This window comes from Canis lupus, chromosome 20 (genome assembly GCF_011100685.1).
Source record: "Canis lupus familiaris isolate Mischka breed German Shepherd chromosome 20, alternate assembly UU_Cfam_GSD_1.0, whole genome shotgun sequence".
In the NCBI taxonomy this organism is placed as follows: Eukaryota; Metazoa; Chordata; class Mammalia; order Carnivora; family Canidae; genus Canis; species Canis lupus.
This window is the reverse complement of record NC_049241.1, coordinates 10,390,555-10,408,201: the sequence shown is the minus strand read 5'-3', so window position 1 is coordinate 10,408,201 and position 17,647 is coordinate 10,390,555. Positions and strand designations below refer to the sequence as shown.

General features: G+C 37.5%; 1 protein-coding gene and 1 long non-coding RNA gene across 8 annotated transcripts in view; one reads left to right on the top strand and one right to left on the bottom strand.

Moving 5' to 3' along the window:
* Positions 1 to 17,647, top strand: part of GRM7 (glutamate metabotropic receptor 7) — an 834,441-nt gene that overhangs the window by 726,498 nt on the left and 90,296 nt on the right. The window lies entirely within an intron of this gene.
* Positions 1 to 17,647, bottom strand: part of LOC111091249 — a 60,967-nt gene that overhangs the window by 28,605 nt on the left and 14,715 nt on the right. Inside the window, exon 4 of one of the 4 annotated variants that reach the window (XR_005374634.1) lies at positions 1,562 to 1,620. The exons of the other annotated variants lie outside the window; for them this stretch is intronic. This is a non-coding gene — a long non-coding RNA (uncharacterized LOC111091249). The remainder of the gene's footprint in view (positions 1 to 1,561; positions 1,621 to 17,647) is intronic. 4 annotated transcript variants of the gene reach the window in all.

Here is a 17,647-nt window from a genome sequence, read left to right as displayed (position 1 = left end):
AATGTACACAAAATACCTAACTCAGGTTCTAAAGAGTTTTAGAGCCTCAGTAAACATTAATTTGCCTTAGAAATTTCCCTATAGATGAGATTAGTGACAATCTCATGGTGGCTCCACTTTGTCTTTCCTAAGTTTGAACTACACCTTGGGAGGATTTGAGCAGAAAAGGAAAGCAAAGCTTTAGGAAGGCTGGTTTATAGACAACATTGAATACAGTGGGCAATGGGAATAGGTTTCCAGAACAGAGAAACTCTTTAGAGGCCTCTTGCAGCTGTCAGACTGTGATAAGGACCAGCTCTGACATGGTACATTTAGAATGTTGAATCAGATGCCTGCAAAAGACCTAGCAAAGAAAAAACAAACAAGATTTGTTGGAGAAAGCAGGAATGAAAAGAATCCAAAGTCTATAGTCTGGAGAAGAAGAAAATGTAATGGAACTCTAACAAGAAGCATGGCAAGTAGTACAGGAGCTAGATTTTTTTTTTTTTTAAATCTCTGAATTTTATACCTAAACAAGCACTTATACATCATTTGCTTCTTTTGTGGATGGGAAAATTTAGGCTTGGAAATGGTTAAGTGTTATAAAACTCATGTGGTAAAAAAATAAGAACAGGAAGATACCCTCCCCCCATCTGCTCGTGTTGTATACAGGCTGCCTTTATAGGTTCAGATTGAAATAATGACTGGACATCCAAATGGAAATGTGCTATAGATATTTCAGATATTAGGACTGTCAAAGAGAGGTCAGGTCTGGACAGAGGCATTTTATTGACAATATTCACAAAGGGAGAAAGTAGACAAAAAGATTACCGAAGACACAGAGTTAAAAGAGAGCAAGGAATGGCCTAAGAAGGGAGAAGACATGCAGGTTTCAACAACATGGAAAGTATGTTATTAAGCATCATGGAGCTATTTTTTAAAGGAGAAAAGGAGCGTTTTAAGGCAATGGAAGGTCCAGAGGTTAGAGCACAAGAGGTAAAGGGGGTCCATATCAAGAGCTGGTGTCCCAGGCAGCCAACTTTGAATAAGGCTCCTCTATGGGGGATTCCTGGGCTCAGCGGTTTAGCACCTACCTTTGGCCCATGGCGTGATCTTGGAGTCCTGGGACCGAGTCCCACATCGGGCTCCCTGCCTGGAGCCTGCTTCTCCCTCTGTCTGTGTCTGTGTCTGTGTCTGTGTCTCTCTCTCTCTGTCTCTCATTAATAAATAAATAAATCTTAAAAAAAAAAAAAAAAAAAGAATAAGGCTCCTCTAGTCTGAGCCCTGGTCTATTCCTCCCAGGGTCTTTCTTTGACAGCATAGCTGACAAATTGGTGGTTAGTAGAAGCTAACCATTCTACTTGGTAGGAAATAACAGCTTTATGGTATAAATGGATAAATTGGATCCTTAAGGATAATATGTCCAGAAGGCCACTGGAGTTCCTGGGCCAGACACCGGCAGATCCTCTCCTGGCTCAAAAAACATCACATTAGAAGTGTTGGTAACAGAACTGTATTAGTTTGCTGGGGCAGCTATAACAAAGAACAGAAAATTTTTAACAACAGAAATTTATCATCTCACATTTCTAGAGGCTAGAAGTCTGAAATCCAGGTGTCATCAGGGTTGGTTCCTTTTGAAGCCTGTGAGGAAATAAAGGTATTTTCCATACCTTTCCAAAGCTTCTGGTGGTTTGCTGATAATCTTAGGCATTCCTTTTTGTACCATTATTCCAACCTTTGCCTTCATCTTCTTCACATGGCATTTCCTCTGTATCCAAATTTCCCCTCCTTATAAGGACACTAGTAACATTGGATTGAGGCCCACCCTGCTCCATCCAGTTAAGACTTCATTTTAGCTAATTATTAGATTTACAATGACTTTATTTACAAATAACATTACTTTCTGAAGTAGTGGGGGTTAGGACGTCAATATATGAATTTGTGGTGAGGGAGACACAATTCAGAAGTACCAAAGTATTTCTCATGTCAGAATCTGCCATTATCATGGTCTTAGTTACAACAGCTCAGGTCTAGAAGCCTACACAAATACCTCCTTTCATTTTTACTTTTTAGAAATTCTGAAATAACAACTATGTTCCCTTTGGCTGCCTCAAAAGTGTCAGTAGCTGGGTAGGGGGGCAGGATCCTTGGACCTGCAGTCCTGCCTCAACTGTTATGAGGCTATGTTCAGCTTGGTGTAAGTCAGTGAGCCTCGGCTTGCTTGTCTACAAATTAGAAATTCATCCTTCCAAGCCAGGATACTGCAGTTCAAATTAAATAAAATACAAAAAGAGATTAGAGAAGCTGTAAAGCACACTCAACATTATTTTTATCATTCCAAGTTTATAAATACAAAACCAAGAAGAAACCTAGTCATTTTTATTTTTCCTCTTATTGATCAACAAATCGTTGAAATCAAGCACATGGCCTTAGGTGGCAAATTAGTCTCAAAAACTGTACCTGGAGTACAAATTAGCACTCCAGCTTTCTGTGGATGTAGAACAGAGATCATGTCCCTGTTTCAGATGTTCTTGTTAGCTTATTAAGGTTCAATATCTCAGAAATAATTATTCTCCATTGGAAGAGTAGCATCTCATATTCATAAAGACAATAAAAAATTTTCCTTTATAGGCGTAGAAAGGTCAGCATGACAGGTATTTGCATAGCATTAGAACTACAAAATCTCAACTAGTTAGAGTTCAAAGCTTGTCACTGTAACTTGCTGGAAAATCCTTGTATTTCAAGGTATGTATTTTCTACTCTAGGACTTTGTTCAGTTGCCACAAAGTCAATACCACAGACTGGGGGGTTTAAACAACAGAAATTTATTGTTTCACAAGTATGGAGGCTAGAAGTCCAAGACTAAGGTATCAAGGGGCTGACTTGATTTCCCTCTTTGGCCTACAGACAGCCTCCCTCCTTGGCCTACAGACAGTCATCTTCTCCTTTTGTCTTTTCATGGTCTTCCCTCTGTGCAGACACATATCATGCCCAAATTTCCATCTCTTATAAAGATACCAGTCATCGGGATGAAGGCTCACACTAATGACCTCATTTCAACTTAATGAACTCTTCAGAGACCTTATCTCCAAATATAGTCACACATTCTAAGGCAGTGAGGGTTGAGACTTGAATATATGAATTTTGGGGCACACCATTCAGCCCGTAACATTCTGCATATTGATCACTCCAGATTCACACCTTCCTCACAAGCAAAATATATCTACCATTTTACTTTAGAATTCCAAAGCATAGCTCCCAAGATTTTTACTAAAATTGTGGCAATTTGTTTCTAGAAATCATAAGATATTAGGGCCATATTTCCTTCCTCTTACAATAGGTGGTGTATACTTCAGTTATGTTATAGATATCAGCTCATTCACTCACCACCCTTCTCCTGAAGGCCTACTGTGTGCCAGGCATAGGAATGTATATTGTGCACCTTCATCTATTATTGTAAGCTTACAATAAATTGTAATTTGTAAGCAAAAAATTGTAAGCAATAAATTGTAATTTATAAATTACAATAAATTGTAAGCTTACAATAATAGATGAAGGTGCACAATATATATTCCCAAAGCTTACAATAATCTAGGAAAAGCAAGATGATCCTAGTGGGCCAGTGGATATTATTTGTAAAGGCTCTGTTAGGGAAGCAAGTGACCTATCACAGTTCAAAATACATGGACTCTGGGATAGCTCTTTTCATTACTTAATACTGGGTTCAAAAAAAAAAAAAATACTGGGTTCACCAGTTAGATGTAATTACACAAGAAATGGCTCTCCTTGTGAGACTTTACAGTAACACAAAGTACTGGATGACCAAAGCAGAGAATTAGGTAGAATTGTATAGAAGCTAGCAGGATGGATTTTGGTGTAGTCTCTCTCTCTCCTTAGTTTGCATATGCCCTCTCATGGTGTCCTCATGTGGTCTTAAGGCTGAATGTGCATAGAAAGAAAGAATTGCTCAGTCTCTCTCTCTCTCTCTCTCTCTCTCTCTTCTTTTTAAACAAACATTTCCATCTGATTAGAGCCCATCCTGATGACTTCACTTAGCCTTAATTACCTCCTCGAAGGCCCTATTTGCAAATACAATCACAGTGGGGGTTAAGGCGGCAGCATGTGAATTTGGGGGTACAGAATTCAATCTTTAATAAGTTGCCACAGAGCTTTAAGTACTTCCTTTTGCTAAGCATCATATGGACCAACCAACCAGAGCTTGTCATCTGAACTCTAAAATAGTACCTCAAAAGCCAGCACAATTCTGAAAAGATAACCAAGTTTAATTCTGTCGCAAAGATAAGATTATTCTACATTCCATTTTTTTTTCTCTCAGCCCAGCACATTTTAAAATAGATTTGAAACCCAGGAAATTAACACCTTCAATTTATTCCCAGAACAGATAGCTAATAAGTAGGGAAAATTAAAAATTTTCAGCCAGTTTGCATCGTGTTTTATAACACATAACACTTTGGCTGTGGAGTAGTTTAATTTGAATTAATCATTAGATTCTCTTCAGAGCTAGAAATGAGGTGGTATTTAAAGTAAGTTACATTGTTAGTACAATCTGACAGCTAAAATTTAGCCTGAGGTGCAATCAGTTGTATGTATGCTTGATACTTTGTACTTTTTTGTCCTCAAATCTTTAATAACAAGGATGATTTCCAATATAAAGATTAAATGATTTGAGGGTAAGGGAAGATCCATGAAAGAAAGTTCCCTTAGGAACACAGATTACAGGGTAGGGGGATAAGAATTTTCACCTGCTCTAACAGACTAAATAATCTTCCCTGAGATGTTTGATCAGACAAAAACAACTATGACAATAGAATCACTGAGCTACCTCAATATTTTTAGCACATGGCCAATGTTGTGCAAATTTACAAAAGACTGTTGATTGCCAAATCAGATTTCACTGGTGACCTGCACCGCTATTGAGCTCACTCGCCACACTGACAGCATCGCCAGATGTACTTCCTCCTGACCAGATGGAGGAAAGATAATGAGGGGACAGGGATGGATGGTTACTATCCAAAAATGTATTATATCACTTTATTTTTTTAATCTCGCTTTTAGAAATAACTTGGAACTAAGAAGACCAGGTTTGGCTGGTCCCTTACAGTTCATTCATATCCTCACCCTACCTCTGTGCTCTGCTAAGCTGATGACCTCTGTTTCCAGTGACAACATTTGACATTAGCAGTGAAGTCAAACAATTCCTTTATAGGAGAAAACCATAACACTTTGCCAAGAACAGTTATGCTTATGTCATATTTCTCAATTTCATAGACATATGAATTTGGGATGAAACTCTTGACCCTCAGGGACTGAGCTGCATATTTGACATTATTTGGCGTTCAGGGCCATTTGATGTATGTTATATGCTTTTAAATTTTTGTCTTATTATCTATGGAACCACCAAGTGTCTAGTCCAATAGGTGAAGGAGGAATTCTTATTTGTGACTTTTCCAGAAATGCCAAATATGATCATCACTGCAACACGTAGATGCTATAAAAGGGGAAGTTACTGTGAAGCTCTCATTTTAGTCTCCTGTGGATCTGTAGTCTGTTTCATGGCCGACTGCTTGCTGTACAGTTAGACCTCTGGGTCAGAGGCCATCCATTTTTTTAACTCTGGGGACCAGACAACAGGAATACAATTGGCCCCTCCTATGACCCATGTAGTGTAGAAGGTGGATGATGCTCTGCTGCACCAGACCACCAGTGGATAATCAGCTGGCTAGGACCCATTGTGCTTTCTCTTTGTGCCCTGTGATCCCCTTTGGGGAAGTCTGTCTCTTTTGCAAATCTCTGGCTTTATACATGACAAAGATTCCAACAGAGGGATACTTGTGCCTCAGGTAGAAGTAACCTGCAATGATGAGTGTTGAAGAATACAGCTGAGGATACTTATTTCAATGGAATCATCACAATGGAATGGGATTCCTGGTGGAATCTGAGATCTCTGCATTGTAGAGCCTCTGGGTATTAGGAATTTGACTCACTTTTCTTCCCTTCTAATCCATCAAGTAGGATGATATGCTAGGTTGTGCGACCACAGTGATGAACAAGCCAGAGTAGGGATAGCTTTCATGAAGATTTCAGTATAATGGGGGAACTAGACCTGGGTTTTTCAACTTTAGTATTACTGACATTTCATGCTGGATAGTTCTTCTGGGAGGTGGGGAAGAGTAAAACTATCATATACATTATAGGATGTTTAGCAAGATCCCTGGCCTCTACACCCTAGATGGCAGGAGTAACCTGCTTACTTGATTGGAACAATACTTGGTCTCCAGACTTGGCCAAATATCTCCTGGATAAGAGGAGAGACAAAATCGCCCTTGGTTGATGTAGGCTAACATATAAGGAAACTAAGAAATAAAAAAATATATATGTTTAAGTTATAAGTATCACAAAGGAGACAAATATGGCACTAGTTAAGAGAAATTCATAGAATGGGATTTAATTTAGGTTAAAGGGTTAGAGACAGTATCTTTAAGGGGGTGGTATTTAAGATCAGACCTAAAGAAAGATCATAGTGAATTCAGGAGTCTTCCAGACAGAGTAAAGAGCAATCCCTAGGCCCTGCTTGAAGTGGATGTTGATCTATTCATGGAACTGAAGCAGGCCAGTGTCAGTGGAGGGACTAGAGAGGGCAAAAGTCGCATCATAGAGGACCTTGGGGGCTGTGAGAGGAATATGGATTTTATTATAAGTGTGGTGGAAAGACTTTGGAGAATTTCAGGCCTGGAAGATACATTACTTGACTTACATTTTAGGAGAAACAGATTTCCCCTTATGGTATAGAAAATGTATTTGGTAGGGATAAAGTAGAGTAGAGGGTAAGTCAGCATTATTAATCATACTATTGTGTGAAGGCCCTCTGAATGTTCGACTTGTGCTTATAAGGGATAGAAAGTTAAGGGACAGAGTCCTATGGACGATCTGGCAAGAACTTCATCAATATGGCAAAATTAATTTACAGCCATACCTGATCTTAGATTCTATTTTATTTACAAAGAAATGATGACGGTATAAAATCAAAATGGCTAAGTGATAAGATGTGTGTGAAATGTATTGAAGACTATTTTCCAATCTGTAAGATGGGGATCAAAATAGAATGTATTAAATACCTATTAATGAAGATTAGATAGTTAACTAAAACCTTATTCTATATGAACATAATTATTTTAATTACTGTTATCAAAAGCAATAACATTTACTTCATTAAAAATAAAATTCAACTGAGTAAATTTTAAAGGTCTTTTTGGCTTTATTCAGTGATTCATGGGTTGAGAAGCATACCATATTGCAGATGGAAAGGTGCTCCAAGGAGCTGTACATAAGCAGAAGGGAGTGGGGATAAAGAAGTTATACTAGCAAAAAGTGGATTAGTTATAGTATAGTCACTTTCCTTTAGGGGATGTCAGGGTTCTATCATACTGATTAACTGGGAGAGCTGAAACTGCAACTGAATCTCAGTTTGGTGACATGGAGATCAGCATAAGTCACTCCATTTTGGAGTTTGTCTTGTTTTTAACAACTTCTTCCATGTTAAATATTGTGTTTTATATACTATGCGTATCTCAAATTCATCTGCTCTTCCTGACCACTGTCAGTCTATAATCTATTGCCCAGCCTGAACTTAGTTAGAAAAGTTTGCATTTAACTTGTGTTAAACTTATGTTTTAAAAAAGATCTTAGTGAATCTGTTTTTAAATAATGATAGAGCAAGAAAAGTCTGCAGTGGAACAATTTTATTCCTTAATGTCATGTATAGTGTTGAATAGCCAATTGAGTTTTACAGAATAACCCTAAGAACCATAAATAGAAAATAAGATGATTATGCTTTGATAGAAAGAGAAGCAAAGTGGGGGCACATGGGTGGTGTAGTCAATTAAAGTGCCTGACTCTTGGTTTCAGCTCAGGTCATGGGCTCAGGGTCATAAAATTGAGCCCTGAGTTGGGATTCAGGCTCAGTGTGGAGTCTGCTTAAGACTTTCTCTCCCTTTCCCTCTGCCCTCCTGCCTGCATGCTCTCTCTCTCTCTAAAATAAATAAACATATCTTTAAAAGAGAGAGAGAGAGAAGAAAAGCATACTCGAATTCTGATTTATCACCCAGAGATGGTGGAATCAAGCAATCATTCATCCATAAATCTGGATTGAACCTACTATGAAGAAGGAACATACTAGGTGCTGGGATACAAAAATCTAGAATAGTCCCAGCCAATGCAAGAATAGAGGACACATGCCTTCTTATAATGATCATGTGACTAAAATGTGGATTTGGGGATAAGAGCCCTCAAGCTTTCCTGAAGACAGCACATTTTGCTAATGATGGCACACATGCATTTCTTATGTGGTGGGAACTATTCATGATTATTCTGATATTCATTTATTACTTTTATCAACTTGATATAGTAGGTATTAATAGCCTCATTTTGTAGACGAGGAAACAGAGGACTTAGGATTAGTAACTTAGCCAAAAATACATGGCTAGCAAGTGTTGGAGCCACCTTCATTCCAGAGTCTATGTCTTAATCAATAAAATATATTGCCATAAATTAGGAAAACTGGCATGCAGAGCCGGGTGCATATGAATAAGGATGAGGCGGTTAGGAGGAAAGAGGAATAAAATAGGAATTACTGTAGTCCTCAATACTGAAGCCTTTTGTGATTCTCCACTATTCCTGGCAGCTTCTACAAACCACGCTAGTTTCATTTCTTTGTGGTATGCATAATAGCCTACTAGATGGTGCAACCAAAAATTCCCAAATGGTCATTGATGTTCTTTCCCTGCAAGGCATACCCATTATTTTATTTTTTTGTATATACCCTACAATTTATCAACAAGACCCTTTCAAGCTGACCTTTTCCTTTTAATTATTTTTTTGCGCCTTTTTTTATAGTTCATTCTTATCAACTTAATTACATTCCAATAAATAGGGCAATTTCTTAATTAGCGATGTCCTACTCCTTGATCTTGGGAGGTGTGTATGACAATAGACATTACCAGCAGCCTAAGAGAAAATATCCCAATTTGTCCTATGCATTATGCTTTCTTTTTGTTCACAAAGCTGCTGCTATTAATTTAGTATTCAAAAAGCATGGTAAATCTCATTCCACGGATATGTGGAAACTCCAACATTGTGCTTAGCACATGGTATCATACCAAATGGCCACTTCCTGTTTCCCTTCCTTCTATGTATAGAGGGACATTTAGATGACTTGGCTGATAACTTAATAGTAATCTGAAAGAAGCATAGGTTTCAGCTCAGAACTGTATAACTAATTTTATTCTATACTAAGATTACCAGTTTACCAAACTTCTGATCTGTTCACCACTACCAACTGGTTATAATCAAGTAATTTGTTACATATTGTCTTACTCTATCCTGGGTCAATTAGGAAACTATTTCCTAAGCAAACAGCAACAAAAATATCTACATATCTTTTTCCCATTGCAGACTGAAAGAATATGCTATTAAACACATTGTCAAATTTTGATTAAAGGTGGGAATGGTTGGTTTGGATTTTGTGCTTAAAAAATATAAAACAATTGTAGATCTTTCAAGGTTAATAATAAATGATCCAGATTTTGGATATCCTATTCACAAAAAATAATAGTTTGTAAGAAGTACAAAAGATTTCTTGAAGAGTATTACCGAATACTCTTACAATATGGCTAAGTGGGATTAATCGTGGGTATTCATTGATCAACACTGCCCAATAGAATTTTCTGTGATGATGGAAATGTACTATATGAGCATTGCTGAGTATAATAGTCAGAATCTCAGATGGCTATTAAATACTTGAAATGTGATTGGTATAACTGAGGAATGAAAAGTATTTCATTATTTAATGAATTTTATTTATTTTTTCATTTATTACTCAATTATTTTTAATTAAATTTAAGTAGCACATCTGACTCCTAGCTACTATGTAGCATAGCACAACTATAGTTTCCTGAAATAAAAGTGAAAGGAAGAAGCCAGAAATTTGTAACTCCTAAAACAACTGTCAGTGAGTAGATGGGACTCAAAAATTCTGAAAAGTGGACACAGCAGATGTACATGGCTTAAATCTCCAGTGACCAGAGGAAAAAGAAGACTTTGGCTGAAGTCAAGCAGAACTTGAGGGATGTTAAACACCATGTCTGTTTCATCAAGAACTTTGAGGCATGGGGCTGTCACACCAGCCTAATTCTTTAATGAAATGGCATCTTTAATTAACTTTTCTAGATGATATCGTCACTAGTGTTTAAGATGAAATTCATTATTTTTCAACTGAAAGCTATAGACTGCCCTGCTGCGTGTGCATGTAGCATCTTCAGTAGATAATTACTTCAAACCTTGTTGGGAGTTAACTGATCCAAGGACCAGAGTCCTCTGTGTAACACTATCATGGTCCAAAGCCAAATTTGCTGCAAACCTGTACAAGCTAATTTACCCTGCCACAAAAAGTACATCTGACTTATTCATCACTCTAAATATATGCTATGTTATCACAACCCCCAAATTTTAGAAAGGGAATTTCTTCAAAATCTGTTTAGGGCAAATTTTAATTATACATGGTTTATCCTCCTGTGTTGCCAGAAATACCCTTTTTTATCTTGTCTACTTGGGTAACTCCTATTCATCCTTCAAGATTTAACTTGAGCCTCACTTCCTTTATAATGTCTTTTTCTTTTCCACTTCCCAGGTCCTACACTTTGTGTCAATCATATTAACAGGATGTGGGAGTGAGTGTTCTTGCCTTTCTCTAACACTGGACTTCAACCAAATGAAGACAGACTCAGTCCTAGTCATCTTTATTTTTCTGAATGTCTGATGGGGCCTGGGCATAGTAAAGACATTGCAAATGTTTCGTAAGTTAATGCATATTCATTATCAAAGTTATGAGAACACTTCCATGAAGTAACGGTAGGACATCCAAGGGTCAGGTCTCAGTGAAGTTAATAAGCAGAGATCTGCTTATCTATATCAGGACAGCAACCGGAGACATAGACTATACTGATTCTTATAAAAATTCATTGCTAAAAGGGTATATGTGATTGCATCTGGACCTATGTATCTTAAATGCCAGGGATCTAATGTACATAAAGAATATTTGCACACATAGTAGGTTTGTGTAGATGCAGAGAGAAGCCCAGATTCATGGTGATATGAGTGCCAGTTAATCACTTCACTCATGTACAAACTGATGGGATTGTGTACAAACATCCAAGTGCCTGAGGCTCACCATGGTACTAGGGCAAAGTGCCAAACCCTTACCCCAAGTTGCAAAGCCTGTTAGAGTTTCTGCCAAATCATGAACACATTAAGCATTCTATCTACTAAATGGAATGGTTTCTCAAAGAGAGATAATAATTTCCTCAAAGACCATACTCCAAAATGATTTTTTCCCTTGATTGGAAATTGTCATTTTCCAGATTGAGATATCCCAAAGTGTAGGACTTTAGGTCCATGTTTTGTTTTGTTTTCAAATGGCTTCAAAAGAATCTTTAGCAGAAATACATGTATGGAGCCAGGGAGGATGCAGAGCATAGAAAGAGGAATAGTTGCAGGCATGCCCTCTCCAAACAAGAGGATCTCAACTTCTAGAAGAGATGTATCAGGTTTGTTTATCAGGATATGTTCCTTTGCAAAAGACTCGATCACATTCATCCAACCATTTAAGTAAAAAACAAACAAACAAACAAACAAAAGCAAAAAAAACCACATGGTTTTCTTTTACTGTTACTGTGTACATATCCCTGAGAATGGCAATTCTGACATTCCAGGTGCCATCCCCAATTAAAGAATCAGCCAGACACAAGCCGCTTTGCAGAAATTCTCTCTGCTAGCACTAAGGCAGAAGCATGCCACCTATTGGGTACAAAGGGGGCACACTAGGATTTGAAATAGAGCTTGAAGTCATTTGACACAAAGGCACCTAACTGAGGCAGCCCTCATAACAGACCACTCTCTGTGGTGACAGGGTTGGTCAACCTAAACAGTGGTGTTGCTCTGTCACTACAGCATGTAAACCTGATGCAACAGTGACAGCAACAGCTCATGCAAAGTCAGCAGTGAGACTTAGAGGCACATACTGACAGGCTGTGGTGCTGCGCATCCTCTCCCATGGGAGCCTTTGCAGCACTCTTCTATCACCAGCCACTGTCACAGAACCTGCTCTGACAATTCTGACATAGGTCTCTGAAGACTCCAAAATCTGTGTTTGCCCACCATCGGCACTGCAGTGTCCAGGGACTGAATGTCCCCTTGAGCAAACTGGATAACTTCTCTCTGGCATATCTGAGAGAATTGAGACACAGGATAAGAAAACAAGAAAAAGAAAATTGCCCTGAAAGTGTATTTGGTTTTGAGTTCCACACTTCCTCACTCTAACAGACCCATACCCTTTTGGCAGGGTAAAAGGTCAAGTTATAAAATCACAAATTCATTTTTACAAAGACTAATCTGCCTTCAAAGTATCCTAGGGATGCATACAATGATGGAGAGAGTAGAGGCTCCACAAAATATAGGGACTTCACCATTATGAAATGGAATGATGGCTACTCAATTTTCTTCAATGATTTGCAGTTTATAATGCATTTTGACACCAATTAATTGGGTTGATACTCAAAATAACTCCCTAAGGCAGACATCATTATCATTTTCAGAAGAAGAAGCTAAAGCTCAGATTAAAAGATTGCCTCAGGACCACCAGTTCTTCGGAAACTGTCCCACACAACCCATGTCCCACACAACCCATGCAGGGAGGCCTCCCAGAGAAATAACCCCATTTTCTTTGAGTAAAAAATGGATACAGTGTTTGGATATCTTATTCTTCTGATATTCTGGTACAGCACTATTTTTTAATTTTATACACATACACACACATATAACTGTTCAATAACAAAGTGAAATTCACAGGTCTTATGTGTATTTGGGATGAATTCTGACAAATATGGACCCTTTTATAACCATCATTCACATCAAGATAAAGATTTCTAGGAACACCTGGGTGGCTCAGTGGGCAAGCATTTGCCTTTGGCACAGCGCATGATCCCGGGGTCCTGGGATCGAGTCCAGGGAGCCCGCTTCTCTCTCTGCCTATGTCTCTACCTCTCTCTGTCTCCATGAATAAATAAATAATCTAAAAAAAAAAAAAAGATTTGCATTACCCAGAAAGTACTCTATCTCTTTCCAGTTAGTACCAATTTCTAAAGAACCATGATTCTGACTCAGTTATCATAAAGTATGTCTGCCTGTTCTTGAACATCATATAGATGAATTTATATAATATCTACTCTTTTGTGTCTAGATTGTTTTACTCAAAACTTTCCTTAAGACTCAGTCTTGTCTGTATACACTTCTGAACTCCTGGAGCACTTTGTTGCCACATCTTATAAAAAATCCTTGCCTTTATCAAATTTTTTTGTCCCACCCCTAACAAGTCATCTCTTATAGGCATAGAGCACAACCAATTTATCTCTTGTCTCCCACAATATTCTACAAGAGGTTTGAAGTATATTTGATACAGGATACATATTTGTTGAATTAAGTGAAGCAAATGATCAATTCTTTCCTTGAGTCATTAGATGACTTCAGTGAAAAAGGTCAGATGTAAGCAGGATAGCATGTCCTGTGTGAAACTATAGGCCACCGGGACAGGTATTTTATAGAGGTGATGGTTTTACTGGGCATGATGGAAAGCAGAAGGTAGAGCAATACTTATGGCACCTTATTATATTTTGTGAGAACTGATCAAATATGTAATGTCTTGGGAAGTAAAATTCTGCATTTTGACATGACCATATGCCTGGGACAGGTTACCATGCCCTGGATTCTGTGGACTCTATGACCATAAATTTCAAATGAAAATGTCAAAAATTTTGCTTGTTCTCAAATAATGGAATGTGATGAAGTTGAAAATGTCAAAAATTCCACTTGTTCTCAAATAATAACATGTGATGAAGTTGAAGAATTCAAAGTCCGAATGCCAGTCAAGCAAGTATTTTGAGGGAATATGTATTCTGTTTGCCCTTTTAATTTATGTACAAAGTGAGTCTAAAGAGAGACAGAGATATTATTTATAGCAATGACAAGAGCCTGGTACTCCAAGCTTCTAAAGTCTTAGGACTGAGTGCCAATTTAATGGGGCAGAGAAAAAAAAATATGGAACAAGGGGAAAATTATGTGGAGGCTATAAAGCCTTCTGCAGTGATGTCAGCTGGCTTTTATGCAGAAAAGGCATATTATTTTCTCTCCAAGCTGAAGTGAGGACTATCCAATGCAATGTTAAGACCTTTGACTTTTCAGCTAAGCCATGAAAATGACTATCATAAGATGTGTCTGCCTCTGACAGAGGCAATGCCTTTGTCCATTCAAAAACCACCTTAGACTCAGTAGAGGAATCCTATTTGTAGATCAACTGTTCAAGAGTATAATTTTAGAGCCTCTGGAATGACAGAGAAGGAATCACTGCTGGGCCTTTCTGGTGATTATTGACAAGACTGTGCTTGAGATTTTCTCAATCATTAACCAGTTTAGTCAGTGAAGAACTAAGTTTCCATTAGTGACTATTCACAAATGAAGCAATAAACCGAATTCCTTTCTGCTTCTTCCTAAAACTCTTCGGGACCAGAACTTTCTTGGACATATTATTTCTTTGATGTTACTTGCTCACCCTTTACTACTGCAGTAATAAGTCCTCTCCAGTTTGACTTTGAGGCCAATTATATGTTGGAATGGAAAGGAAAAAAAATTAAGAGGAATTAGATACAGAAAAGAGAACTGAGAGTATTGAAAGAGTGAGACTATGTCCTGGGTTGGCCCCAAAATCATACTATATAACTATCTGAAGAGAGAAATAAGAATAAAAAGTACTCACGGGTGAATGTTATCTATTCTTGCTATATGGAAGGACTTGTAGGCAATAGTTCTCAACCCTGACTGCACAATAGAAGCACCAGGGGAGCTTTTGAAAATCTTGATGCCCATCAAATCGAGACATCAGGGGTAAAGGGGAGAATACATATTACAGTAGTTTTCAAAGCTTCCCAGGTGATTCCACTATGCAACCATGGTTGAAATCCATGTTTCTCAACATAATAATAAATAATGAAATAATGTCCACTTATTTGACTACATAAAACAAAGTGTTTGATAAACATTATAAATATCAGCAACATGTATAAAACATACAGTATTAATGTCCTCAATGCATAAGGAATACAAAATTATAAGGAAGTATTTTTCCGCATTGTCCTTTAATTTTCCTTGTGCCCACACTCTCTCAAAAATGTTAACTTGATATCACAATGATAAAAAAAAAAGTCCTTAAAAACATGAACATTTTCTAGAAAGGGCAGTGTGTAGTTACCCCATAAGACTTTCTACTTCTTATTGCCTAGCTTTCTGTATCTAAAAAGGCATTATATAAATGCACATACCAAAATATCTACATCTTGAGAACTGTAGTTTTTGTTTCATTCTTCCAGCTTTGGAAGATATAACTCTGAGATATAACTGACCTATAACATTGTGTAATATTAAGGTGTATAATGTGATGATTTGATATATGTATATGTTTTAATATATATATCAAATATGTTATGCATAAATAATATATAAAGCATATGATGATATATGTATAAATGAAATGATTACCACAATGAGGTTAATTGGAAAAGCTAACAAGGAATCTAACTCAGCACTTACCAGACTTTAATGTACATAGAAGTAATCCAGGGATCTTATTAAATGTAAATTTAGGCCTAAGAAATTGCATTTGGAGCAAAATCCCAGTAGGTACTAATACAGTGGATTCTGGAACCACATTTTCAGTAGCGAGTACTTAGTCAACTTTCAGAATTTTAGAGAGGGCTAGAGCTTATATTCATCTTTAGCTTCTCTAACGATCTCAAAAAAATGGCCAAGGGTGTGTAAAATATAACTTAGGTATACACATCTATATATTCTCCTACACAAGAGCAAATATTACAGCTGTTCTCAATCTCATGCAAACAAGTGAAATATTTACAGTTAAAACTTGGCATTTGAGCAATTGCCTACCTTTTTTAATGCATTGTCTAGATAATGAAATCCTGGAGTTGCTTTTGAAAAAGAAGACTTTTAGTTCAGTGAATCTGAATATTTGAGGGCCACTACAAAAGGATTGGGGTCATAGAAATGTATTAACCATGTGAGTTCAGTGTGGACTTGGATAAAGATTATGCCTACCAACATGAGTTAAATACTGAATTACCTTCTGTATAATACACATACAGAGCTCAGCCTCACTTGGGTTTAACAATTAGAAAGCTCAACTAAATAACCACTTCTAAACTGTGATGTTGGATCCCCACAACCAAACACAGTTCATATAAGAAGGAAGGCATTCAGTAAATAGTTGATGAATGGGTAAGTATGGAAAATATCAATACCCAAATGGCAGAGAGAAGGCAAATATTATCAACCCATTTTATAAGTAATTAGTGAAGCTAAGGTCCTAAAAGAATGACATCATCCAGAGCCAGAGAACACAGCGCTCTGTGGGTATCCAAAGATTTAATGATTCAATGACAGGCAGATTAGTCAGAGGACCAAGGAGATCTCCAGGTCTTCAGATTCCTAAGGAATCTGAAGTTGCTTCCTAAGTTGCTTCTTGCATTCAGTCACATCACATCCCAGATGCTTATTCAAAATTCAGATTCTTGGGCCCCATACCTGGGATTCCAAAATCTAAATCAGGTCATTATGTTTGAGAGGAACTCCATAGAAACGGAAGCCAAGATAGACTTAGTATGAGAACTCTGATTTCAGTTTTCACTTCTACCATTTGATCTTAAACACATTTCTTAGCCTTCTGGAGAACTGGTTGCCAACTATAGTATCTACAGGGACGGGCTACGGAGCGTACTGAAAAAACAAGGCAGTCATAGGCGACAGGGCACTGTGGGGACAGGATGGTCATCCCTACCAAATTCTATTTAAAAAGTGGCCAGATCTTGAGATTTTAAAACAGAAATTGGAAATCTAGTGTTTTATATGAAAATCTGTGACTTTTAAATGTGATTCTTTCATGAATTTTAAACATGCTGTGCATACTGCCACATAGGTCAGGAGCTGTCCAGTGGCTGCCAGGTTATGGACTCTGTCTTAAAGCTTTGTCTTTTTAAAAAAAAACAAAACAAAACTGTCAAATGAAGCTAATAACACCATGCAGGATTGTGTGGCAGGGGTCAGAGATAATATAAGTAAAAAGCACTTTATAAATCATAAAGCATAATAGAGGTTATTAATATCATTATCATCATCATAAGCATTGTACCCCAGTGCCTAAGTGTTTTTCATGTCGATGAGGAGAGACAGTAGGCTATTTCTTTTTAAAGTCCATTTACCCATTGATAGCAGATGCAGTACATCCATCCTTCCTATATGAGAAGTGACTGGATGGTCATCTAAGGGGCAGGGCCACTGTATGGTCTGGTCTTTCTATATTGTGGCCTTGAAGAGAAATGTGGCCGATTTTAAATATGCCAATTATGACCTTTATTATGAGGGCTCAAATACTAATAGAACACAAGAAAGAAGACATATGAAACTGTAGATGTACTTGAACATGTTTCTGTGACTACAGATCTTCCGATAATGTAATTTGCAGAAATGGTTAGTT